The following is a 25,993-nucleotide window of genomic DNA, read 5'->3' as shown; positions in this document are numbered from 1 at the left end:
AACCAAATTCTCTTGGGAGAAAAAGGGAAAGGGTATGAAAAATATTTGGAGTTGAGAAGACTGACATATGTGAGTAATAAGGGAGGCAAGAAATTGGAGATGGTGATGTGGGGGTGGTAGGGGACTGGTGAGAGGGAATTTTGAAAGGAAAGAAGGAAGATAAAAGCCCATTATTAAGCTGCAAACGGACAAATTCAGGCAAACAAGAATCATTAAAAGAAAGTATTTTCTCATGGCATTTGGCTTGAAGTCTCTTTCATAATCATGTATTTTGTACACTTCCCAGTCTTCTGGTCTGAGATGTCAGGCCTTCCTGGAGGGCTCTCTTCTCCTACTGCATGACAACATACAACCAGGAGAGGAGCCTCTATTTAAGTCCAGGTGAGGCTCCCTTTGGCTGAGAGCTCTGTGGGGGAGGACCTTTCTCTTCCCTCACTGTATCCCTGAGCAGGCGCTTGCCCACAGCACATTTCATGGATTGTAAAATGCACTTTGTCCCCCTACCAGTTTAACATCTCAGAAATGGGATTGCAGATTATAGTTGGTGACCTGTCATTTTTTTAATTGGCAGTGTTTTTCCCTAGGTAGGAGTGGTATAAAATAATGGTATCTTAACAACCAACGATGATGTAGATTCCATGAACTGTGGAGGTCGGTGCTCGATGATTATTTGTTTAATAAATGCGTGTAGTAACATATCCCCCTGGCTCTAGTTCAGGTAAAAGCAAAATGCTTATGGTTGGCTCTGGATTGTGCATCAGCCACTGACAAGTTCAAGTGGGGAGCTGGCTTGTGGTCGTCGTGGCTGAGCACGTTACTGCTGTATACTTTCCCTTCAGTGGAGCTGACAGATGGCTTTGTTCATTTTCTCAAGCAAAATGTTGAACCAGTTAAGACAGACCCTAGATAAGCCAGGTTTAAAATAATAAGCACAACTTTCCCCTTAATTATCCATAAAATTGCTTAATGTTCTACCATGGATTGCACATCCACCAATATTTCTCTTGAAAATTCATGAAGGTACATTGGTAGAAGAGCGATGATTTCTTTCTTTTTCCTGATAAAACATGCTGTAGGTTACATTAGGATAAAGTATGTTTTTTATAAATCAGGAGGCCTTTACCCATCATCGTCACCATCACCAACATCTCCTAGAGAAGTTCCCAACCTACTGAAGAGACAAGTACACATGGGTGCATTTCCTACACTTCAAGTTTCATAATCCACATCCAGGATATCAACTTGTATAGGTAACGTTATACCCTTAACTTCATTATGTGAAATACTCTGCTGTTTTATAGTGGTCAGATCTCACTATGGTTTGGTTTCATTTTCATGGAAATTTTGAATCTGATTTTGATATGGCAGCAGGATCTGTTACACACTTCTTTGTGTGAACAAAGAGGGGAAACCCATACAAACATTTTTAAGTATCAAAGCCTGAGGTGGGAAGATGGCAATATTTAAATATTATTCACTGTGCTAGGATAATTAGCTTTACATGAAAAGTGTCCAGATTATTATAATATGTAAAATACTTGGAGAGCCTCTATTACATATCCATTTCAATCAGTGGTGCTTTTAACTTCTAAATTGTCTGATAAATGTGTGAGGAATTTTTGGCTTAAAGAAATATTTATATATTTGCCAGATATCTTGAATTTTGAAAATATGTGACATTGTTGCATATATATGTATAAAATATGCTATATGAAGGCAGATTTTTATGTCCTATGTGGAAATGTGGATACATGTATAAGGGAAAATGAAAATAAACTAGAGCATTACAAAAGTGCTTATCAGCCTGTGGCATTTAATGTATCTCATTTATGTAGTATTTTTTCTATAATAATTTGATGTACATTTGAATACATAAAATAAATAACATAGAAAAATAAAGTTGTAATGAAATATTTATTTTCATTTTTCCTTAGCATTTTGATTTTTAGACAGTGTTCTGACTGTTGTCCAATCAGCCAGGTTGGAAATTGAGCTGTAGCAGTGGAGACAGCCGGTCCTGATAATTCAAACCCAAAAGACCTTTTCTCAAGGGATATATTCTTCCTGGTTATTTTGGTCTGAATAGTTTCTTATATCTCTAATTTCTTCTTTTGTATACACTGCATGAAGACAACGTCAATAATGTAGTGCAATGTCTATAAAGATTTAAAACCTTTTTTAAAAATCTGGGTATTTAGTGTCATGGACAAGCATCTGAAAAAGGGGAATGAGTATGAGAGTAGGAGGTTATGGTATGTGTGTGTGTGACCAAGATTTTGAAGACAGCTATCTTTCAGTTTCTCCAGCGCTGTGCTTAAAAGTCATGTGTTGCAGTGCAAACTACATATAAAACATGGATCCTTTTCATAACTTTATAAACAAACTGTCCTTATATGAACAATGAACTTCCAGTGAATAGCAAAGTGCCAGATGGGTGGTTTGCTGATTAGAGAATAGAAATACATATTAAAGTATTCTGTATGCAATAGGGAAGTAAAGGAATGGGAAGAGATGGTAGGAAGAAAGCATCATCAAGAGTGGATGCTCAGAGGAGGTGGGGCCTGGGCTGGTCCTTGGAGGGTGAGTGTGCAATATAAAGGTATCCCAGAGGAAGAGAAGACTGTGTGGGGAATGATGATGAAGGAGGTGAGCAGCGAGAACTTTGCGGGGGCCAGTTGAGAGGTTGCCGGACATGCCGGGTGAGAGGAGTTAACTTGTTAGGTTGTGGTCAGATAATAAAAACAGTGAGAAACAGCTAATTTCACATTTGGTGTTTTAGGATGTGGGGGTCTGTCATAGGTACCTGAGCTAGGAAGTACTATTATGAAAGCAGTGCTTTCATAGGTTGGAGGACGGGAATGGGGAGACTTCTGGAAGGTGGTTAGTACGGTCCAGGCACATGGTGATGAGGACAAAGGCTTCTCACAGCTGGAAAGGCAAGAGACTGCAAATGGCTGGCCAAAAATATTGGTCACCAAGTTCTTATGACCATGCTAATATAAATAACGGGCAAAGATTTCATCTCACGCCAATTTTCTTATAAATTTAGATTTTGGATAACAGTCTTAATTGAGTAAGTAGCTAGTTGTGGTCAGTGGCAAAAACAAGATCAAAGTAGAAGCAAGACCCTGACATTTCAAATATTGTGATTCAAATATTTGTGATCCAGGATGATTCAGGGATCAGTGTGATTGGAACTGTAAAAATACAAATGGGAGGTTCTTAATTTTGGATTATTTAAAGAAGGGTAGAACCTCCATTAACAAGAATGTAATAATCCCTTCCCTTAGAGAACAGCACAGAGGCAATGTGGTGTCTGTGCCCTGGACTCACATTGACTTGGTCCACTTCCTGGCTATGTGGTTACTAGCTTTGTAGTCTTGGGAAAGTCAGTTTCTGCATCTGTAAAACAGAAATAATAGCTGTTTAGGGTTGATGTCAAATTTAAATGAGATAATACTTATAAAATGCCTGGCATATAATAAGCAGTCAATAAAAGGTGACTAATAAAGGGAATAAAATCCCTCTTTGGTACTCAACTTTTAAGAGAAGGAAGGAAATGCCAATAAATAAAATCCACATGACTCTTCAGAATCCTTTTATTTATTTATTTATTTGAGTATAGTTGACGCAATGTTACATGAGTTTCAGGTCTATAACGTAGCGTGGTTGGACAACTCTGCAGTATGCTATGCTCAACCACAAGTGTAGAATCCTTTTTTTTTTAATGAAGACAAAAATCTTATACATAGCTTTTGATTGTATGGACCTGGCTTATTCTTCATACCTTGCATGTTCAGGATTCTAGAAGGAGAACTGGTATTTATTCAGGAATGACCCTAAAAATTTTAAATATCTTCATCAAATAAAAAACAATTTATTAAATATATTGAGTTTACTAAGATAGAACATGAAATGAATATCAAATGGCTTTGGGGGAAAGTCTCATATAAAAAGGATATGCTATTTAACCCCTCAAATTAAAATTTTTATAATCCTACATTCCTAGTTATTCTAATTACCTGACCATTTAAAACTCCACTTTTCTTTTGGAAATGAACACCATCACCCACTTCTTTGGCCATCTTCTTTGCTCATATGCTTGTAAGTTTCAGAATATATCAAATTAGGCACATAATTATTGATTTGATAAATCAGTTTTCCTTTGGTCTGATTTAGCTGTCTGGAATATATTTGGGACCTGTTACAGTTGTAAAAATGGAAAACAAAGAAACGAAGTTCCAACACAGTGTGAGGAAAACCTCATTTCGTGAACACAAGAAAGCTGGAGAGCATGTTCCCTGGGCTAGAACTTCTCTTTGAAATAGTTGGGCTGCCCCTACACAGATTATCAAGGTCACGTTCAAGATTAAAATGAGCTGTGGGACAATAAATTGCCCGTTACAACAGAAAAACATGCAAACAGAAAATGAGACCTAATGTTTTTCCTTGTCCCCTGGTTTTTTTTTTCTTTCTGAGCCTAATATACCTAGTTAGTCCCATTTAGTTTTAGTTTGAGTTTTGCTTTCTAAAATTACAGTGTGTGTGAGGATTGGAATTTTTTTCTTCCAACAGAAATGAGGGTATACATAAAATGCTTTTCTCCCTCCCGCTGGGAATGGTGAGTCACATATCTCCCTGCTCTCTCTCTCTCTCTCTGCGTCTAGTCAGTCGGCTGTGGAGATGATTCTCACAGGGTCCATGATGGGGACCGGCAGCCTTGCAGCCTTGCAGCCTTGTATGTAGGAGACTGGTTCTCAACATCCTCAAAGTGTCAGCCCCAGCAGACAATAAAAGTACAATCCCATCTTTTTAAATTGTGCAACTAACCACACACAGTTATATTTAGATTTGGAAGTACAAGTTTTAAAAAAATGTGGTTGAATCTACCGTTTTTTAAAAAAATGACCACAATACGTAGGTTTACATTTTCAGTTTTCTATTGCAAGAAAGAATTGGACAGGACTATTAAGGATGCTGATGGTTAGAGCAGAAGCCTGGGAGTAGATGAAGGTTCTGGAATCAGTTCTCCTAAAAAAATGACCACAATACGTAGGTTTACATTTTCAGTTTTCTATTGCAAGAAAGAATTGGACAGGACTATTAAGGATGCTGATGGTTAGAGCAGAAGCCTGGGAGTAGATGAAGGTTCTGGAATCAGTTCTCCTTCACTCTCAGTAGCCATCATCACCATCTCTTTGGCTTATCCTGGCTAAGCGTTAACATGCCTGATGTGAACTGTTTCCAAAAATTAATGAACTATAGAAATGATCCCTGAAAGTATAGTCTTTGTTTCCAAAAATTAAATAGAGAATTGTATGCAAGTGCCACACACTAGCATGCTTTCTTCACGGCCCACATCGTGGATTTCTTCCATCGTTCGGTCAGCAAGCTTGTGTTGAGTGCCTACTATGTGCAGGGCACCAGATCACTGCATGGGTACGAAATGGACTACATTTTTACAGGATTCCACCCCTCACTTTACAAGATCTTTCTACGTTTACTTTATATTATGTATATACGATACTGATAGAGACTGCTATAAAGTCATCTTTTTGACTAGGTGCTCAAGAAATACTAAATGTAGGAATGAATGAACAAACCGTACTAGTGTGGCTCCCACTTGGCACTTTTCCACAGCCGGCCCAGACGCCAAGTTCTCCCCTGTGTCTGGGGAGTTGTCAGGAATGTCTGGAATGCCGTGCATTGGCTGAGTTGAGTTCCTGTCTGACACATTTCTGAGTTGTCCAGTTGCCTGGGCAGAATGAACAGGGGCAGAAGGTGTGGAAGCCACTTACAGGTTCTGAGGACTATCTGTGGCCACTCCCTAAGCTATGGCATACCTCAACCTCTCCCTCCAACCCCAAAAGCTCAGGTTTGTTTCCCAAATGAAAGAGTAGAGCCTGGAAAGAATTTTCTCCAAATCACATTTAACTCCCTATAATTCATGTTTATGTTTGAATTTAACTACTAGAGAAGATAGCAAATGGAGTACTGAAGGCATTAGAGTGAAAAACAGGTATTTTTTTCCATTCCCTTAGAACTCTGTAGATTAAGATTTTAAGTGAAAGAATGACTTCGGAAACACCACTACATTCCTAGGGTTAAGGGACACACTCATTCTGGCTAGTCCAGGAGAGTCAGCAGAGGTTCCAGAATGCCTTTCCCCACCCACAACCCCCATTTCTTTCTCTTTTTCTCTCAGGTGATTTTCACACAAAATGTCAGTGGGTCCAAGGTGTAGTTTTCTCTGGAACCCTCATTCTGCTGCATTGGTCCCACAGAATTGTCATACTTCTTTTTGAAATAGAACTATGCAAAGTCTTGGATTTTATTACAGAATGTAATACCAATAATTACTTAAAATTTAATGAATTTCACTACTGACTTAATTGCTTTTGAGTAGTTCCACTTATTAAAGAGAAGCAAGGACATATTCATTTAATGAGCAGCAGAAGTCTTGCCCTCACATCTGCCTACATTCTCTTTTCAATTAATCAATTATAGTCCGATGGTGTGTAATTACACATTAAGAAAGTTATTGGATATCTCAGCATGCCTGTCCCGGGAGGCTCATGAATACACTAATATAACACACCTGTAATGACCTGCGCTCAGATCTGCAAATTATACTCATTTCTCTCTTGCTCTTTCTCTCTCTTTGCTAAATTAAGATGAGCACAATTGCCATTAACTTTTTGAGTCACATCTATTCAACGTGATATGGAGAGAGAACGTGAAAGAGAAAGACTGAATGAAAAGTAAAAATGGAAGAAAGAGACTTTATCTGCAAGTATAAGTAATCTGCATTTTGAAATTAGCTCCCCGAGACCCGGTCCTCGCGAGCTATTGCAGCGTTTTGGAGGGGTAGTGGTCGTCCACTCAGTCATTCCAAATACTTGTGAAAAATCAGAGCAGCATCATTTGAACTCAAATAGTGACTTGCTTTTCACCTTCCTTCAATCTCTTGATGAGAGAAATAGGAAAACCTTTTGAAATTACATTCAGGCAAATTTGCTAGGCTTGTTTCAAATCAAACCAAAGTCTGGAACTGATCCCCGTGCAGGAGCACTAAGTCTCTGCATAACAACTAATCTGCGTTAAAAAAAAAAAAAGAAAGAAAGAAAGAAAGAAAGAAAGAAAAAGAAAGACCCCATTAAAAATTCGCCACAAAGAGCAAATTTTACTACATTAATGGCCTAAAGGCTCTGGTTATGTGAAGAGTCTATTCCAGTATGTCCTTCTGATTTATGCTAAATCAGTCAAACTCAACAAGAACTTCTTGATCCAAATTATATACTAAGAGGCATTCTAAATGCCTAAACTAACCAAGTGATTTTAAGCAAAATGCCCTGTTAAAATAAGCTTTTGATGTCTGCACAACTCCAACTCAAGAAGCAATCTGTTGACATTTTCGGCAAATGCTATCTTAGTCTGAGACAGAGACAGCAGTGGCTTCTTCAGAGGATTCTTCGGAGTGAAGTGCTTCCTCTCCCTTTCCCCCTCTCCTCCCCCACGCAAAAACCCTGCTTCTATTATTCAGTCATTGAGGTGCTGACAAGGTCACATCTACTGTGATTAATGGCTGTCCATCAGAATAGAAAGAAGGATACTTTGATACTCAGCTAGCAGATGCTCATGAACATGCAAATGATTGTGGCGAGCCTTCTTGGTAGGGAAGGATTTGCTTTGTTGATGTTTTTAACTCTACGGCCAATTTTGGGCATTTTGTGTGTGCTGTTCCCCCCCCCACCACCACCCTTACAGCCATTGGCCGAGCACACCCTGCAGTCACTTGGGCAAAGCCTGCGTCTCTGTGTGTCTCCCGGGGATGCCCCGGACCCCGCCCCTGACCCTGAATGGAGAATGTATGTTAGCGACAGGGGCTCCCCGTGTACTTTCAGGGTGTGTCCCTTCCTGGCATTCCTGGCCTGTCGGGACAAATGTCTCTGCCCAAAGGGCTGTCTTCCTGTGTGGGCTCCATTTGTGGCATCTCATGGGCCTCCATGGAGTTGAACTGTAAATAGTGGCCACCACATAAAACATGCCATCTGTACCCCTGTGGGTAGTAGGACGGAACACAAAAAAGATTTATTCCAGGAATATGAACTGATGTTTATAGACATGCCAGGGCTGGCTTTTAAAACACAGTGGAAAACTGTCTCAAAAGCAACTTGAGTACCACGTAATAGAAGCCTGAAAAAAGTGCTTTGGGAGCATGAAGGAAACCTCTGTGCCCAGGGAGATGTCCCAAGCCGGTATGTCCACCCCGGTCCCCTTCACCCAGAGCTGTGAGATGCCGTGTGGTCTCATTGCGAGTTTCTGGGAAAGCAGGGCCAGAAGGAAGAGGAGGCCTGTGGCTCTCATGCTTTGGGGGTCTAGAGTAACCCCCCCCACCCCTGTAATAATTTCTTGAAAACTGGAGGGTAAGGAGATAAGTTTTGGATTGAGCAAATTGAATTGCCACAGGAAAGTTTCCTTATTTGCTGGGCTGGGATTCAGGACTGTATTTGAGGACGTCCTTTGTTAGGAGCATCATACACATAGGCAGACATAGGCACCTTAGCCATCAGAGTGATGACCACATGTCCCAGGATTTGCACCATCTTCCCAATTTCACACTTGTCAGTTTTCATAAATCACTGGTCTACAAATGGGTTCAGGTGCCCAGCTTTTGGAAATAGTGTCACTCGTTTTAAAACACCACGAATTATTGACCTATTTAATCCCCATTGTATGAGCTGGGAGTAGTTTTTGCTATCTATAAATACACATATGAAATATAAAGTCATAAACAGGTTCACAAATAATCGAGCTGTCTAAGCGGGATTGACAGTTTCTGGATTTCCATAAGAAGCCCTTTGCCGTTTGCTTGCTGATTTTGTTGTTTTTGGGTGCTTGTTAGCAAATACAGCAGCCTTGGCCTGTGAACTGAGTCCTTTCCTACTGAATTTGGGTAATTCTTGTTTATGCATGCTGCAGTGATTGTTTTATGATATGTTTATTTCCCTGTTCATCCTGTTCTGGAGACCTGGCCACTCCGCTTATGAAGGGAGTGGCATCTCAGATTTCTAAACTCAACCCCACATCTCCACCCCGACTCAAACCCAAGCCCCAGTTGCCCCCTGTCTCCCCTTCCCACCTCCTGTCCTCCAGAATCCAGAAGGATGTGGGCAGGGGATAGACTTGTTCTCTCTGCTTTCACCACAGTGTGCCTAGGAGGGCGACACCTAGCGATATGTGGTCTAATAACTCCCTCCAAGTTGGCCTTGAAGTTGGGTCCTGTGTCTGGATCCAGGCCTGCAGATTGTGCCAACATTTTGGGGCCCGTCAGTTTGATGTTTTAGATTCTCGAGCCAGACTCCAGTGTGTGTGTGTGTGGGGGGGGGGGGTGTGTGTGGGTGTGTGTGGGTGTGTGTGTGTGTGTGTGTGTTTCCTTGCATGCATGTATGGGTGAATACAGCAACTTTTCCTGAAGGTTCAAGTTAGTAAAGGGCTTTTAAATCACAGTACTGTGAAAAGCTTAAAAATGACATTCCAGTTCATAAAAGTTCTTAGGTCACCAGGAATTTCTCTCTGGCCGAATTTCCATGCAGGTTCTAGTCGTCTGTCAGCCCGCTCAGAGCCATCCTCCCCTTTTCCCACTTCCTTCTCTCACCTCTCTGCTGGCTCACGCCCACCTGCTCAGTTTCCCTCAACTTTTTCTCCTGAACAGTCCAGCCATCCGCCAGGCAAGCTTTAGGCTCCCTGTATTCTCTGGGTACATTTCCCTTTCGATCTCATATGTTATATACTACAATAACTTTTTTGAAGTCCCAGTGGGAATACAGCAAGTCAAAGGAGGGCTGATGCTTGTCCCGGAGTGTTAAACACTAGGCAGCTGCAGAGCCATGTGGGGCCAGTGGGCTGCAGGGGAACCCCAGAGGTGGTGAAGCTCAGGAGTCACTGCCTCTTTGCTCCATTAGCTGCCTTTCTCCTACCAGAGATTATCCCGCCATGGCTAAATCTCGAAGGCTTCTCATTAAAGCTGAGGAAAATATATAGGACAAAACCGTAACTTTGCAAAATCAGTGCATTAACATTTCTCTCCAGTGGTCTGGGAGAAAACAAAAGTGATCTGATTGCAATAGCAGCTTTATTGGGTCCAGCTTATAGACAGTGTGTCCTCGGGAGATGAACCACTAGCCCCAATCCCTGAGAATATTCTTGGAAGTGCAAAGCTTCAGCATCCTGGTATGGTTCCCAGACTGCCCCTGGTTCCAGGAAGCAAACCCAAATCTTTCCTCAGGCCGTGTGCCCTGGCTTGGGGTTCAGAAGATATGGTCCCCTAGACTTTGGGCTGACCCTCCAACCCCAACTTGCCTATGGCCCGTCACTACTTAAAATGTGGCCCACCCTCCATCAGTGGGGACCCCACCTGGGCCCCTGGTAGGAATGAAGCCATACTGAATTAAACCCTGCATTTTAAAAAGATCCCCAGGGGATTCATGTGCACACTGAAATTGAAGAAGCTCTGGGTTAGAGTATGATGCTGGATTTTTATCCTGTAAATTTGTGTCTGCTTCAGCAGGCTCCTCATCATTATAGGACACATGCCCGTGACATGCTCAGCACATGCACACTCCAGGCTCCTCCCCCATGCCGCAAGAATCTCTCTCACAGCCATCAAGAAGTTTACAACAGGTAGAATTCTTACCCACAGCTAAGAGAGAATGTTGCTGGGAGTATCCAGCAGGAGCAGGCTGGGGACAGTGAAGGTGGGTGTGCCATGGAGACCATGGGGGCCGCAGCCACAAGCGAACGAAGCTCCTCAGGAAGTGCAGCCTGCTGCTTTACCGCCTCTGTGTATTTGAAGTCTGAGTCTTATTAGAGCTCCAATTTAGAAAGAAAATGTGAGGCAGCTGAAGGGATACTAAATCCCAAATTGCCTCCTGGTGCTTGGAATTTGGGCTTCATTGATTAATCCCTAGAACAAAAGGAGAGGGTCCTTACCTCACAGCTTGCCTTAAGGGAGGTGGCGGAGGTGGCGTAGGTGGTGGCGGGGTGGGGTGGGGTCCACAGGCTGGGTCGGGTAAAGGATGGGGGTCTGGCCTTTGCACCAGGATCCACCCCCCTTGCTTTCTGCCTGCAGGACCAGAAGAGGCTGGACTTGGCTGGCCTCTCTTTGCTCAGGCAGATGACCATGCACGATGGGAAGGGTGGCCAGGGCAACCCCAGCGCCATGACTTCAGAGCAGCTGCCTACAGTGGCGCCCAGCTTGGGGCTGATCACTACCCTCGTTCCTCCCACCCCTCCCACCATGTGCATTGAACAAGTGAGGGAGCTTAGCACATGGCAGGTGGGGAGGCCTTGGGTTTCTCACAGTGTGGGGACAGAGTCTATTGTCTACACCAAGAAAGGGGACTGGGGAGAAGTCCCTGTATATGGCAAGGGATTGGGGCGAGCGAGCATTTGACCTTAAGTCCGGCCCCAGGGATGTGCTCTGGATGATGCTATTGATATGGCTACTGTACATTCTGCAGGATACCTGGCTTCAGATGTTCTGCCAGTTGTCATTATAAATCATCAAGATGACTTGGGGCTCCAGCTGTACTTCCCAGTCTGTCTTATACTCCCTACACATGGCAGAATAAATATTGGTCAGATCAAGTGTCCTGATATTTTTCAGGCAATTGGCGACAATTTATTGCACAATAGGAAATGGACAGTTCATTTAAAAGATCATGTCTGTGGCCACCTGGAATTTCTGGGACAGACCCAATGTAAACTATTCTGGCCTGTTATCATTATGCTCCCAAGGAACACTGATGTACCTCCAGCTGGACCCTCATGTTCTGCTGTTCATGTCAAATACTGGCATTATTGCAGAAAAACATTAAGTTAATGAATATAATTTTTTTCCATTTCAGAGTTTCCGTCCTAATTTTTCTTAAGCCTTTGGTGTCTGGTACCTATTGTGGCAGCATGTGCTAACACCTGACAAAGTGAAGAAACAATAGGCAAAAACAAATAAATACTGAAGAACTTAGGAAGAGCTGATCATGTGTGGTTCAAGCCCTTTGTGTGCATGTGGGCAGTCTGTGGCTGGAGGTGGGGTTTTCTTGATTACCTATATGTAGTACCATCAACATAGTCATTTTCTGGGTATACATTGTTTTTAGTCCAAATGTTAGAATTAACCGTATCAATATTTCATGGGGATCTATAGGGAGCTTTGCCCCCTGACCAGGTGTAAGAGACCCTGTGTCTCTTATATATGCTGTGACTTGAGGGGCTACTCAAGTAGAAAGGTTAGGCCACATGCTCACTTGAAATTCCATTAGGTGTTATTTTCTTTGGGTTTTGCTGTTATCGAAGGTAAAAGCCTTGGATTGACGTTTTGGGTTTTGTTTGCTGGGGCTCTGGGCCCTGAAAGATATAACCAATGGGCAGACAGACGGATGAAGACAAGGTGGCGCAAACATCTTACACCTTCCACATCGTGGTTCCATTCAGACAAGGGGCTTATCTCTCCCTTGACCACCCAGGTGGGGAGCAAAATGCCGTCAGTGATTTGATTGGAGTTTTTGCGTTGTTGCCTCCCTTCTCCTCAGAGGTTCCTAAGTGGTGAACTGTGGACTAGGGCATGATGAGTAAGGACGTTATAAAAATATTTTATGTGGCAGCATAAGGTCCCAGAGTCCTTTCTCGGGAAGGATGATCTTTTCTTGCTGAGACTATATCATTTCTAGCTGTGTGGTATTAAAATGTCCTTTTTCTTTCCTTTTTTTATAAATGAAATGGCAGTGACAATAAATAGTAATTTTTAAAAAGTCTTTAGGCAGAAATAATTCAGGGGACTGACATAAGGTGGCAAGCCTAAAATCTGTTTTTGAGCTTTCACTGACTATAGAATTCAAAGCCAGGAAAACACTGACTAGTGCCCAGTGACCTCATTGTAGACAAGGTCATCTTTTTTTAAATGAAAGCTTTATTATGTTTCCAAGAGTTCTCCATCAGATACGAAGGTGCAAGGTCTTCGGGAGATAGCTTAAGAGATAAGTGCTGTCCTCAAAGAGCTGAGAGCCTGGAACGGACAGGACAAAAACTGAAGTGACATCGGAAATTACAGTGAGCTTTGAGCAAGGGAAGAAGTGGCAAAGAGGGGTCCCAGAGAAGAACAGATCACATCTGACGCGGGAGAGGGAATCAGGTGGGTCTTTGAGATTTGACGTCAGAGAGCTCTCAAGGCAGACACAGAAACAAGGGGTATCCATCACCTTTGATCTGGTCTTCATCTCCTTTTCCAAAGAGAAACCTAGGGAGTATCCTCAAACATGTTCCTTACCCCACTCCTTCCTGCCCTCCCCTCCCCCAGCTATTCAGTTTCATGAAAAGTGAAGGCTGACTGTGTCGCTTAGACCTGTGATTTCAGCAGGTTATTGATTACACATCTTACCAGTAAACACACAAACAAAAAAAACCCCCAAATTAAAAAACAATAGATGTCCTAAGATTTTCTTCCATGATATCAGTGGATCATGTTTGTACCTGCTGGGGTACCCCACTCCACGTTGAAGGTCACCACTCTAGAGCTGTGTGCCTAGGCTGTTAAAGGAAACTGGATTTTATAGTAATAGCTCTTATAGATAAGAAAAGCCCCAAGATGTAGACTGTTAGGCTACACATCCTCTTCCTGAGCAAATATTATGAGTACATTAGTGTGTATGGATGGTAGAGAGAAATTACGGAACAACTGTGGAGCACAAGGCGGAGATGCCTTGTCATAGATCCACTTTAGTATGGAATCTGTATTTAACACAAAGGTAGATGATATATTCCCCGGGACCTCTGTCCTTGATCCTGAGGAGTTTTCAGGTTGGAGTAGTGCATGGCATCAGCAACCCTGGTGCCACCTGGCTCCATTAGGCATTAAGAATCACAGGTAGAAAGAGGAGGACATGGATTCTGGGAAGGCCTGGTGGGGAAGCCTTGAACCCCGCACATCATCACCATTCCTAGAGAGGATTAAATTGGGAGGGAAACACTAAGTCAGGACTTGCCACTGCGGTCATGATCTTAAAATGCTGCCCAGTGTTCCAGGTCTCGATCATCTGGCACTCTTTGAGCCATTCCTGGCCAAGGGTTTCCAGTTCTATGAGGACCCCGCCATAGACACAAATCTCCAGTTTCCATAAGCCAAGCTGGGGCTCACAGAGGCTCACTTCATAGGAATTCATTGACAGACATCGCTTCTTAGTCACATTTCCTCTCCCAAATGGAGTTCACCTGTACTGCCACATAGGCTGTGAGCTCCGGGGAAAACCGAGAAAGCACTCGATACTCTGGCAAACCTCTATCAAGCACCTACCATGTGTCAGGCACTTAGCCAAAGCTGGGGGCAGAAGGAGAATGAGACAAAGGCTTCCCTTCCCACAGAAGGGGGAAAGCTGCCTGGGGCCCTTTGGAGCATGACAGCGGGGCCAGGACTGCAGAGCTGGCCCATCTTCCTTTCTGGGGGAGAAGGAGCCATAACACTTCTCCAGACTGTCTCTTGTCAGACGTTTCATAGCTAGAATCCTTGATAGCTCCTGAAGAGGAGGGTGCATCAGAGGTGACTGGCCCGCAGAGGCAGCTGGGAGTGAGGAAGAGTGGACTGGGGAAGAAGGACACAGCCTACCTGAGCAGCCAGGAGACCCGGGAGCCAACCCGTGGCCTTTGCTCAGGAGGCTCCGACAGGTGCCACATGGCTGCACACAGTGCTCAGGGAGGCTCCGCTCGCTGTAGATAACCTGAATCAGCATCCCTGAGAGTCGGGCTAGCAAGAAAGCTCCTTGAGTGATTCCAGGCGTTCAGGTCCTGTTCCAAACAAGATCTTCCGGCTGATTCTGAGAACACCTAAAGCACCTATGCCATTTGTTTCAACGCCTCCCCCATCTCCCTCTCTGCCCCCTCTGCCTCCCTGCCCCCCACTCGCTTGCTCGCTCACACCATGGGCAAAGGAAGAGAGAATAATAAAGGCAATTGAATACTTGCCTTAAGAGGAGTTGAACATGTGCTCAGAATGCATCATCACTGTGGTTACCATGTGCTAGGTGTGCATTTCATACCTGGAAAACAAAATTATTCCAGCCCGGGAGGGAGCAGGCTATCTGCTTGGCTGGTGCAGATGTGGCTGCCAAGTGTGTCCCAAACACAGAAGGCTCGCCCTCGGGTTTTGCGTCTTCATCCTGCCCAGCTAATCCCATTGGGCTCGTCTTTCACTTCTGGTCAAATGATTCTGCCCCTTGTAGCTACCCCAGTTCTCTCTTCACTAAAGACTTAGGAGGCAGGGGCCTGTGATAACAACTGAGACCCGATGAGATGCCTTTGTGGGATTGTCTGAGCCCAGCGTGTTTATTATTGTTCAGAATGCCGTTCTCCCAGGAAGGGGAGAGAAGGGGGGTCCCTGGTGGGGCCAAAGAACTGTAATCTTCGGGGAAAGAAAGAGAAGGGCCAGCAAGAGCAACAAAAACTTCCTGCAGATGTGGAGTTTGAAGGAATCCAGAGAAAGCAGACTTATTTTTAGCAGGAGTAAGAGAGCAAAGGTGATCGGCGCCACGGGCCGTTGTCCCTAACATTTGGCTATAAGCAACGTTTTCATATTTAAACATGACAGCCCTGCAAATTGAAAGGAACCAACATTCTATCGGCTTGCTGAGTGAAAGCAGTCGGCTTCGCTCAGCCCAGTGGGAGGACCCGCACCATGTGTGGTCTTGCCCAGCCAGGCCTGAGGTTCACCTGTGTCACTGTGGATATTCACATGTCCGCCACTGATGGCAGGCCATTCCACGGTAGTGATGGGGATGCTGTTCTTTCCGGGTGAAAAAGCCGTGCCGTGTTACCTCTGTAGGGAAAATGTCCAGCACACTTTGCTCAATTAAGCATGCCTGTGTGGAAATACAACACTCAAATGAGCAGGAATAAAAATATATTAAATTTGGAGAAGTTAAGTAATACCATCGGGAAAACCAGTGAACTCAAGGTGAACCCAAGAATGTCAAAAAAGAGAATCCCAGAAATGTGAGCTCTTCAGCCATTTACTCGACCCCAAATGAGACATATGCATTACATCCTCCGAGCCCCATATGAATATCTTGCCCAGATCAATATCGCAGAGGCTGGCACTCAAGTTCTTCTGAAACTTTAAGAAGCAAGCACTTTTCTAAGTCCTATCTGAAAACACTTGACTGCTAAATTGGCGAGTGTGGATTGCAGGGTGGGGCAAGGTTCCCGAGGACAAGGCCCAGAAGATAAACTTCTTCACTCACCCACTAGCCCCTTCTGACTTGCATCTACCCTGCTGAAGTTGGTGTTAATTATTGGCATTCCTACTGGTCAGTGGTGGCTCAAAACTGAGTGAGAGGAAACAGAGGGAGAAAACCACAGGGCAGAACTGACAGCCTCAAGTCGCCCTGGACGCTGCTGGTTTTATGATTTCTAGCCTGTGTTGACATTGCTGTGCATGCACAGAAGTTCGAGTTTCTCTAGATAATCCACAAAGCAAAGCAGGATGAGAAGAGAGTCTGAAGGGTTGGTGTCGCTTCTCTGGGCTTGCAGTAGTGGTTTCAAGATGTGGTCCCCAGGCCAGCAACATCAGCATCCCCTGGGAACTTGTTGGAAATGCAATTCCCGGACCCCATCCCAGACCTGGGTGCACCCCCAGGAATTTGGGGGGTTAAATTTTTTTTCTATATTGTGGTAAAATATACATAACATAACATTTGCCATTTTAACCATTTTAGGTGTATGATTCCGTGTCGCTCTCAATGTCGTACAACCGTCACCACTATCTGTTTCCAAAACTTTTACATCACTCCAAACAGAAACTTTTCATCGTTAAACAATAACCCCTGACTCCCCTCTCCTACCATCCCCTGATAGCCTCCTACCTACTTTCTGTCTTTATGGATTTGCCCATTCTAGATATTTCATACAAAAGAAATCATACAATATGTGGCCTTTTGTGTCTGGCATCTTTCAATCTGCATGACATTTCCGGGGTTCATTCATGTTGTAGCATATATCAGTACTTCATTCCTTTTTATGGCCGAATAATTTTTCATTGTATGTATATGCCACGTTTTATTTATCCACTCATCTGTTGATGGACACTGGGTTGTTTCTACCCTTTGGCTGTTGTGAATAATGCTGCAGTGAACGTTGGTGTACGGATATCTGGAATCTGTGTTATAATAAGCCCTCCAGGTGATTCTGATGTATACTCAAGTTGGAGAAACCCTGACCGAGAGCCCCAGAGCTGTCTGCATGCAGGAGCTCAGGACACTTGGGGTGGGGGGTGCCCTACCACAAGCTTCATCCATCTCATGCTGTTTCTCCTGCAGAGATCAATATTTAGAGCTTCTCAAGGGTCCTTCTAGGACTGACCCCAGGTGAAAAATACCTGTCCAGGTTATGGATTCTCTTTGACTTTGCTTCAAGGGTGATACCTCAAAATATTTCAGAGGGATGGCAGAAAAACATTTATTAAAAATGCATAACCATTGGGTTGTTGTTGATTGAAGTTTCACGCAGGTATCTTATGCCACTCCTTAACTGCCTTGATATTAGCGATAACAAGGACCCACTCTATTCCTGTCTGCAGAAATCAGGTCTCTTTTCCTGACAGTTGTAGAGGTAGTAAGTGGGAAGAAAAGAGAGAAGAAAGAATGTGTTTGCTCTAAGTTCACAGATACTCGGCTAATGTTTGATGACTGTTGTCTTAAGAATGTATGGGCCCCGGGTGCCTGGGTGGCTCAGTCAGTTAAGTGTCTGCCTTCAGCTCAGGTCATGATCCCAGGGTCCTGGGATTGAGCCCTGCATCGGGCTCCCTGCTCAGTGGGGAGCCTGCTTCTCCTTCTCCCTCTGTCTGCCGCTCCCCCTGCTTGTGCTCCCTCGCTCTCTCTGTCAAATGAGTAAATAAAATCTTAAAAAAAAAAAAAAAAGAATTTACAGGCCCCGATACCTTATTCTCAGCTGATTAACTCCTCCCTATTCAGAGAGCTTATGTGACTTGCTTGTGGTTTTGCAGCTGGAAAATGACAAAGTCGTGGTTAGAATCCAGGTCTCAGTCCAAAGATGCTGAATAAATCAATTCCTACTGGCTGCTGGTGGTATAAAATATTACCCCTTCTGGGGTATTTGGATTTTTAACAGAGGAGTCCTAGATATGGAATATTTAAACCCAACGAAAGAAATCTTTAAAGATAGAATGTCATGGCTGAGGAAGAAGAAGGCAGATCTTTCCAGCAGCCACAAAATCACGTCATGTAGTCTCCTGGAATCTCAGCTCTGCCCATCCGTGGAGGGTGGCCGTGGAGGGTGTCGTGCTTCCCCTGGGTGTCATATATTGAGAATGAAACGGAGATGAGATGAAGGCACTCTGGGCTGTGATGGTCTGGAAGTCAGGTTGCCTTAAGGACAATAGAAGTGACTGAGGACGTCCCTCCTGGGATGAAAAGGCCAAAGGAGCACATACCCCCACTGCCAGGTATATGAAGGGCAGCTGTGTGGACAGGATGCAGCCATGCTGAGTGGACCTGAGGGGGATGGCCAGACCTATGGGGAGGAGTTGCAGGAAGGCAGACCTCTTCTCAGTTTGCTAGCAAGAGTAGGATGGGCACCCTTGTGAAGTAGTGAGCTCCCCATTGTCAGCTTCATCACCGTTGAGTCGGATGATGACCAGCCGAGCATATTGTAGTAGGGCTCCCTGCACTGCTTGGGAGGTGCGATGAAATGACTTTCTGGGGCCAGTTCAACTCCTAGGTGTCATGACTTTGAACTTCCAAAAGTTGCTGAATTGTTAAACACTGCATTACAAAACCAATATCTAAAGGGAATTTGATAGTGATCTGTCATTTTCACTGTTTAAAGTATGCTTCTCCTTTTAAAAAAAAAAAAGAAAAAAGTCACTCAGCATCATTGATCAAAATTTTGACATATTTAGACTTAATTACTCTTTGGGGATTTTTTGTCTCCTGTTTACAGATTCAGTGGGAGCATTAGTTTGAATATCTTCTAATAACTGTGTACTGCTCTGACCTAGTGGCATTTCCCCTTTTGGCTGATAATTCGGAAACTCAAAATGGTGCTGCTCCACAGATAAGGATTTGGGAGCTAACAAAGCAGGAAAGATTCAGCCGGAGTCTGAGGTACACACAGGGACTGTGTTATCAATCTTCCTACTGTATTTGGCTCACACTAGTGAGGTCTGCGGATTTGGGTGGTTGGCACGATCGTGGTCTTCAGGTATCTGAAGGATGTCAGCACCAAAGAAGGAAGGCATCCATTTATTAATCAAGACAAGGGTATAATTACAGTAGGACTCATGGAATGAAATTAAGCAGAGAAAGATTTAGACCGAATATTAATGGGTTTATGAAGCTTTTAGATATTCTCTAGGGAATGCTATGCTTTGTTTTCCAAGTCACTTGAGAATCAGAGTGAAAGGGGCCGAGAGAATGTAGAGGGCACCATGGCCTCTGGGGATCAGGGAAATGGAGAGAGCTTCACTTCCTTTGCTTTCCTCTGGTCTTACAACACAAAAAGCTCAGTGGGCGATCCCCTTCTGAACACCTTCTGTCCACCTATAACAAGCGCTTGCTTCCCTTAAAACCAGGAGAGTTATTCAAGGGATGGTGTGTTCCCAAAGGAGAAATCCGCACACGACAATCAGAGGACAGCTCTGGAGAGAATGCGGGGTTGGGTAAGGTGCCCAGTTTCTCCCATTTCTCCACTCACTTTTAGCCCTGCCTCGAGAGGGAAGAGGAGGCGAGGTCCGTTCCTGGGACTGGTGGGAATGGATCTTGAAACTCTGGGTGAAAAGGAGCCTCCTGCCCCAAGGAGAATTGAACACTGCTGGTTGAGGGGGATGGCAGCCTCAGCCATGGCAGAACCCTCAATAAGCCTGGAGCGCTTCTTTTCCTCTGGAGCATTTCCCCTGCACACTGGGAACCGACTTGTCCTCCACATTCTAGGATGGACAGCTCTCCCAAGGTGCTCCCAGCTTCTGGGGCCCACCAGTCACTGTGTAGGTCTTGCAGCCTTCCTGGACCAGCCGTGCTGGTACCATGCCTTGTCTGGAGGGTGCACAGGACCCAGGCTTCCTTGTGAGACTAATTAGGGACATTTGCATTTAGGTATTTTGCATGAGCCATTCAGTGGTCCTGACAGGTAAAACAATATACTGACATCTGGTAGAGATTTTTATGTTTAATCTCCTGGGAGTGTCTGTATGAAGGCACTTTGTGGTCATAGAGCTGGGCAGCTGGGAGGGCCCTCGTTCTGTAGTTAAGGTATCTCCCATGTAATTTGCTGCTTTGAATCCTCCATCCTTTTGTATTAAGCGAAATGGTGTTTTACTCTTTAAAATAGTCCATGGCTGCTCTGTGCTGCTGGCTTTGTCTTAAAAGGGAATAAAATTCTCAAATCGAAACCAAATTGGAGACTGTTCTATGGCATGCACTGCAAGGGGCCGAGTACAGACAATGATCGCCTTGACTGCAGAAACAGTGGGGTCCGTAATCTCCAGAGCAGTGGACACTTGCTGTGTCAGTTCTCCCATCCTTGGATTTAGATGGTCCTTAATTGTCCTGCCTGGCTTAGAATCCCGCTTCCACTGAAGTCTGACCTCAGGCCGTCCACCGTTGCAATCAGGCAGTTGAGAAGGAGGTTCTGGTTTGAGCTAGAAGAGGATGGACGAGCAGCAAAACCCGAGCCAGAGACTCCCAGCAGCAGAGAGAGGGGCACCCCTGGGAGTTGCTGACAGAGATGATGAAATGGGAGGAGAGGGGGACACAGCCAAAGCCCCGGGAGTGTTTGCCCAGAAGGAGAGTGGCTGCCGGGCACCTGGAGAGAAGCCTTGTCGGCTTCAGGGTACTGTGTAAAGCAAGGTTAGCCCTTAATGAGGTTTTCATGTGTGCTCCTGTTTTTGCATTTTTATGCTGGAGTCTCATCACAGTGTGGGGTCACATCCAAGGAAATGCTCACACACCTTCCGCATCCATATCCTAACCCTGGTTCTGAGGAGGGCAGGCTCCCTCCTTCTGGAGAGCTCGGGGGGGGGGGGGTGTTCTAAAACTCTCCAAAGAAGATTAATTTGGATTCTTGCTAGTTTAAAAAGTCATTGTAATGCTGAGGAAATTGTGAGTGTGCTGAAAGACGGAGGAAGCCACCTTCTAAAAGGTGGGATAATTATGGTAGAGGATGGGGCCAGTGCCACATTTACTGTTACTGAGCAGCAGAGGTGGTTTAAGCTAGGAACGCACTTGTCTGTCTCAGTGTGATTCCCGGGTACTGCGTGTCAAGATGCAGGAAGTCCAGCTCATGTAAATAGATTAATATTTAAAAAGTAATACAGAAGAATGAGGTTCCAAACATGTAGCGTTTAATTATTAAAAACTCATAATGGAATTCCAATCCAAACTCATGTCTCACGTCTCACTGGTGCTCAGCAAAAAGCTCAATTAGCCTGCTCACTCCACGGCTCACTGTGACTATCACAGGGCCAGGCCTGTGTTCTCTTAAAGTCTCTAGCAACAGGGATATGGAGGCTTAGGTAGCGGCATGCTTTCTCCTTAGATAATTGTCACAACCCTTTTTAGTCACATGGGTGGTTAACGTGACTGTATACTGTCAAGAGGACTTAGAAAAGAATTCGCCTTGCTTCCAACCGGTGGAACTTGAGAGAGTTGGGTTACCTGTTAGAAACCATGGTATCAGGCCGTCCAATGCTGCCGTTGGGTTTATCAGGCTGTGAAATATGTGTTACAGGAGGCAGGTGTCTGATTAGAAGAATCTACTTAGGCCAGGGATAGTTAATCACTCATTTTTCCCTTGGAGACTGCGGTTCTTAAGGCCCTTTGGGACACTTGTGTCACTCACTCATGATAAGGGTGACTTTGCCCGGAGGCCTGTGGCAGAGAATGGCCCAAGGAAGAGATAAACTGACTGATAGGACTTGGAGTAGAATAAATGCTTATGGACCAATCGCATTTACTTCAAAATCAGTGTGCCAGCCAGGCTGGTGGAGGGGGGAGTATATCCTGGTTTTATATTTGTGTTCAGCATGACTGGTAAGACCCTCTTTTGTGTGTACGTATGAAAATACTGACATGCTGTTTGTTGTTGTGCTTGAAGAGTTGGCCACCTCGACTGTGGTGGCTTGTCCATGAGATGCTCATGCGTTCATCTGTCATGCAGGAAAGGCAGTGGTGTGACCCAGATCGCTCTTGGGTGGAGCCTCGGGGTTTGGAAGGGTCACATGGCAGGTAACGGTATTCATGACATCCTGCCGGGCTTGTGGGCTCTGTGGGGTAGCTGAACTGAGAGGACAGAAATTGAGTTTGTAGTGACTGCAGAAGCTGAAACCACAGGCTGAAATGTAATAGCATCTAGGCCTGGGGGAGCACAGGAAGCTGATGAGGCCTGAGAAAAGTGCAACAAGGGGCTGCATAACTTTGACTCCTGGCAGGACGGAGCCTGCTGACAGGCAGAAGGGCGCAGGCGTGGGAAATCACCTTTCCCTTGTATGGTTTGGTTGACAACCAACAGTTGCGTGGGAACCCTCCCCATGTGCAGGACAGTACACTGGGGGCACGAAAGTTCCATGAGACTCAGACCCAGCACCACAGAGACTTCAGTGGTAAGGCCTAGGTTTCCTGCCTGTCTTATATGCGGCCAATTCATTAAAGTAGCATTTTCCAAAGTGTTTTTCTATAGGATTCTACTAGAAAAAAAAAGAGTTCTATTTTTGCAAAGTTGAGGAAACTCTGGATTAATGAAGTTAAACATGTTTCTTTTCTGCAGAACTTCTCAGAGGAGGCTTAAATATGGCAATATGCATTAAGACTCTCCAAAAGGAGCACAGAGTATGCAGCATTTCTCAAACTCACTTGGCCATAGAATCCTTTTTCAGGAGCAGGACATGGATGGGACTAGAGTTTCCCAGAATACCCTATAGGCAATAGAAAGTTGGGGTAGGAATGGTCAGTGAGAAGGGGGCAGTTGCAGTGGGCTTAGGAACAAGCAAGGACCTGATGTGACAGTCACAATTCCTTCCTGTGGTGACCCTCTGATATAGTGCTGGTGTCCAGAGTCATATGTAAGAGGCATGCCCTGGGGTCAACTTCCTGCTTCCGTGGGCTGAGGCTGCCCCTGGGCAGCCCACACCCACAGCAGGGTACCCAGTGGTAATGTACTGCAGAGAGCTTCTTCATCACAGGGGCAAGTATCATGCGGATCATTCAAGGACTCTGAAGTCACTACCCCTTCCTAGGTTTTCCTCATCCTTCCATAGAGAGTGATACTTGACCGAGTTGTAGTAAGGATTAAATCAGAGAAAGTATATAAAGCTGCGCTAGATCCTTGGTCTCCTTAAAGTCATAGAGCCTCACTATAAAGAAGCCCAAGGAAATAGGCGAGACGGGGGTAGCCACTGCTGCTTATCCTCATGGAGCCTGGGCAGTTGTTCTGGAAGCAAAGACCACCCCACAGTAGTAATAAGTGGGCAGATGGGCTGCCTTACTGCCCCCCGGGTGCAAGCATCATTGCTTCCTGCTTTAGCACTTGGCCTTTAAGGACTTGCAACTCCTGGACACTTGACTTCTCCTGCCACGTCAGCCCTCTTTTCCCCACTCCACCTTGTGACCTCTCCTGTTCCTTGGCTCCTGCTTACTACCCATCCTCGGTAGTCCTCTGGCTTTATTCGCATAAGCATTCTCCCCACCACTACTTAGCCTCTTGGAGTTATTTTAATTCCTGCCTTCCCGAGGAAGGAATACCTAATTGGTTTGTTGGATTACTCTGTCCCTGTTAGGCAGAGCCAGACCAAGGTCTTGAGGTGTCCTTGGGGCCAGTGAGTTGTGGCCAAGGAAGCAGCAGGACTATGGCCATAGCAGGCCCTTGGCATCTCGTGGGTTCCATTCTGATACAAGGCTAGTTAATACACAGTTCTTTTCTTCCTCCTCCTCCTTTCCTTTCCTGTTTTTCCCAATTTCTGCACGTGCTAGTCGGTACCACGTGCAAGCCTTGATGTGGCAGAATATACTCAGTAATGCCTTTTATTTCACTCTGACATACTAAGTACTAGAAGAGAGGCCTGGCCTCATGCATTCAGATTACCCCCCAAATATGCCTATCTTTTGTATCTTACCAGATCAGAGGCCCATTGCACAGGCTGTTTGAATTAGGTAGCTCTGTCATGCTCATTTCTCTTCACCCAGGAGCCAAGAGTCCAGTTGTACAACGGCTCAAAATGGAAGTATTCCTCCCTATTTCATTTTCTTCGTCAGAGTAAACCAAAGAATGATGTAGTTAGTTATGCAGGCATTATGAGATATCGAAACACTGACAATTGATACATAATTGTTGCTAGTCTTAATTTATCTCTAAAATAAAACATATTATCTGGCCACTTGTCTCTCTCTCTTTTTTCTTTAAGATTTATTTATTTATTCGAGAGAGAGCACAAGTGGGAGGGGCAGGGAGAGAGTCCCCAGCAGATTCACACTGAGCACAGCCCAATGCGAGGCTCGATCTCACAACCCTGTCATGAGGACCTGAGCCAAAACCAAGAGTTGGATGTTTAACCAGCTGCACCACCCAGGCGCCCCTGGCTGCTTGTCTCTTTGCAGACTTCTAGTGAATGATATTGTGGTAGTGTCTATTGAGTCAGTTGAATTTACTGGGAGAAAGGACTTATATGAATAACAGGTATGTTTCAACATATAGGAACACATATCTTTGTCCCAGGCTGTCCTGCTTCATACCATTTAGCACTTCAGGTGTTAAACCTGGATGAGAGGATTGGGTTGGGCTAACCCAGGATTTGCTTATGAGAACGGAGTTATACGAGGGATTGTCAGTGGAGAATCTGGCTTTGGTAGAGTTTTGGCTTTCAGCCAGGTGGGTGGTGAGGCAGGATGGCTAAATTCATGGAACAAAGATGGAAGAGAACCAGGCAAAACAACCGTCCACAAACATCCAGGAAGCTTTTTAGAGACAAAGGAACCAACATGTAGATCCAGAATCAGAAGCAGCTCAGCGCATGCCTCTTAGATACTTAAGAAACTGCCACCAAGTGGGTGTTCTCACAGGTTTTAATTAACTAAAAAGACAAGACAATAGGCAACCTAAATTATTTCTTTTCCCCAAGTTTGTAAGCCCAGTGTCCTAGGCCTTTTGAATTTGCAGCATTGTGCACCAGATGCCATAAATATCACATTTGTGTGTGACTAAGCATAAGGGATTCCATCGGTGACTCTGGCCCAGGCGACTGGTGCTGGCCTGAAGCTGAGCCTAGGGCTAAAACATCCGCAGTGAGCCTAAGACCACAACCTGGCCCGCAAACCTCCTCATTACTGCAATTACGTTTCTGTCAAACACTCCACAAGCCATTGGAAAGAGTGGAGGATTTGGGGGTCAAGTGTTTTGTTGATTTCGGTTTCTGGGCTTTATTTTTGTGGCGTGCTTTTTTACTTTGAAGTACACATCACAGGAAAATTCATAGTGGTGGATTTTCTCTTTGTTTTTATAACTGAGGTTTAATAGAAGAATACGGGTAAATGAGCGTAGAGTGTAGGTAGACCAGTTGGCTCTGTGATTTGTTTTATACATCTAAGTGTGGTTCTTATATATCTATAATCATGAAATTAAAATATCTATACTTATATGACACTTTATGTTTTTCAGAATGCTTCCATTTGCACTATTTGTTTTGATCCTCACAGCAGAACTTGAAGGGAGATAGAGGGCCCAAGGGTGCAGAAATATGACCCAAAGTTACAGGGTGGGCAGGACATGGGTCTTCTGATTCTTAGCTCACCACTTTCCTCACCAAACCATGCTGCTTCCCAAGTGAAGAGTAAAAGCCTGGGGCATTGAATGAGGATTGGGAAGGATGTATTTAGAGATTTAAGGTTCTCATCAAGAAAAATTTAAATTATGAGGTAGGGAAGAGAGGCAAAACTTCAGTAAA

At 44.6% G+C, this 25,993-nt stretch overlaps 1 protein-coding gene and 1 pseudogene across 1 annotated transcript in view; one reads left to right on the top strand and one right to left on the bottom strand.

Moving 5' to 3' along the window:
- LOC113927334 (sine oculis binding protein homolog) overlaps nucleotides 1-25,993 on the top strand; it is a 158,474-nt gene that overhangs the window by 101,521 nt on the left and 30,960 nt on the right. The window lies entirely within an intron of this gene.
- Nucleotides 5,181-5,290, bottom strand: LOC113928205 (annotated as a pseudogene).

The sequence above is a fragment of the Zalophus californianus genome, chromosome 7 (genome assembly GCF_009762305.2).
Source record: "Zalophus californianus isolate mZalCal1 chromosome 7, mZalCal1.pri.v2, whole genome shotgun sequence".
Taxonomy (NCBI): domain Eukaryota; kingdom Metazoa; phylum Chordata; class Mammalia; order Carnivora; family Otariidae; genus Zalophus; species Zalophus californianus.
This window is presented reverse-complemented; position numbering and strand designations above follow the sequence as displayed.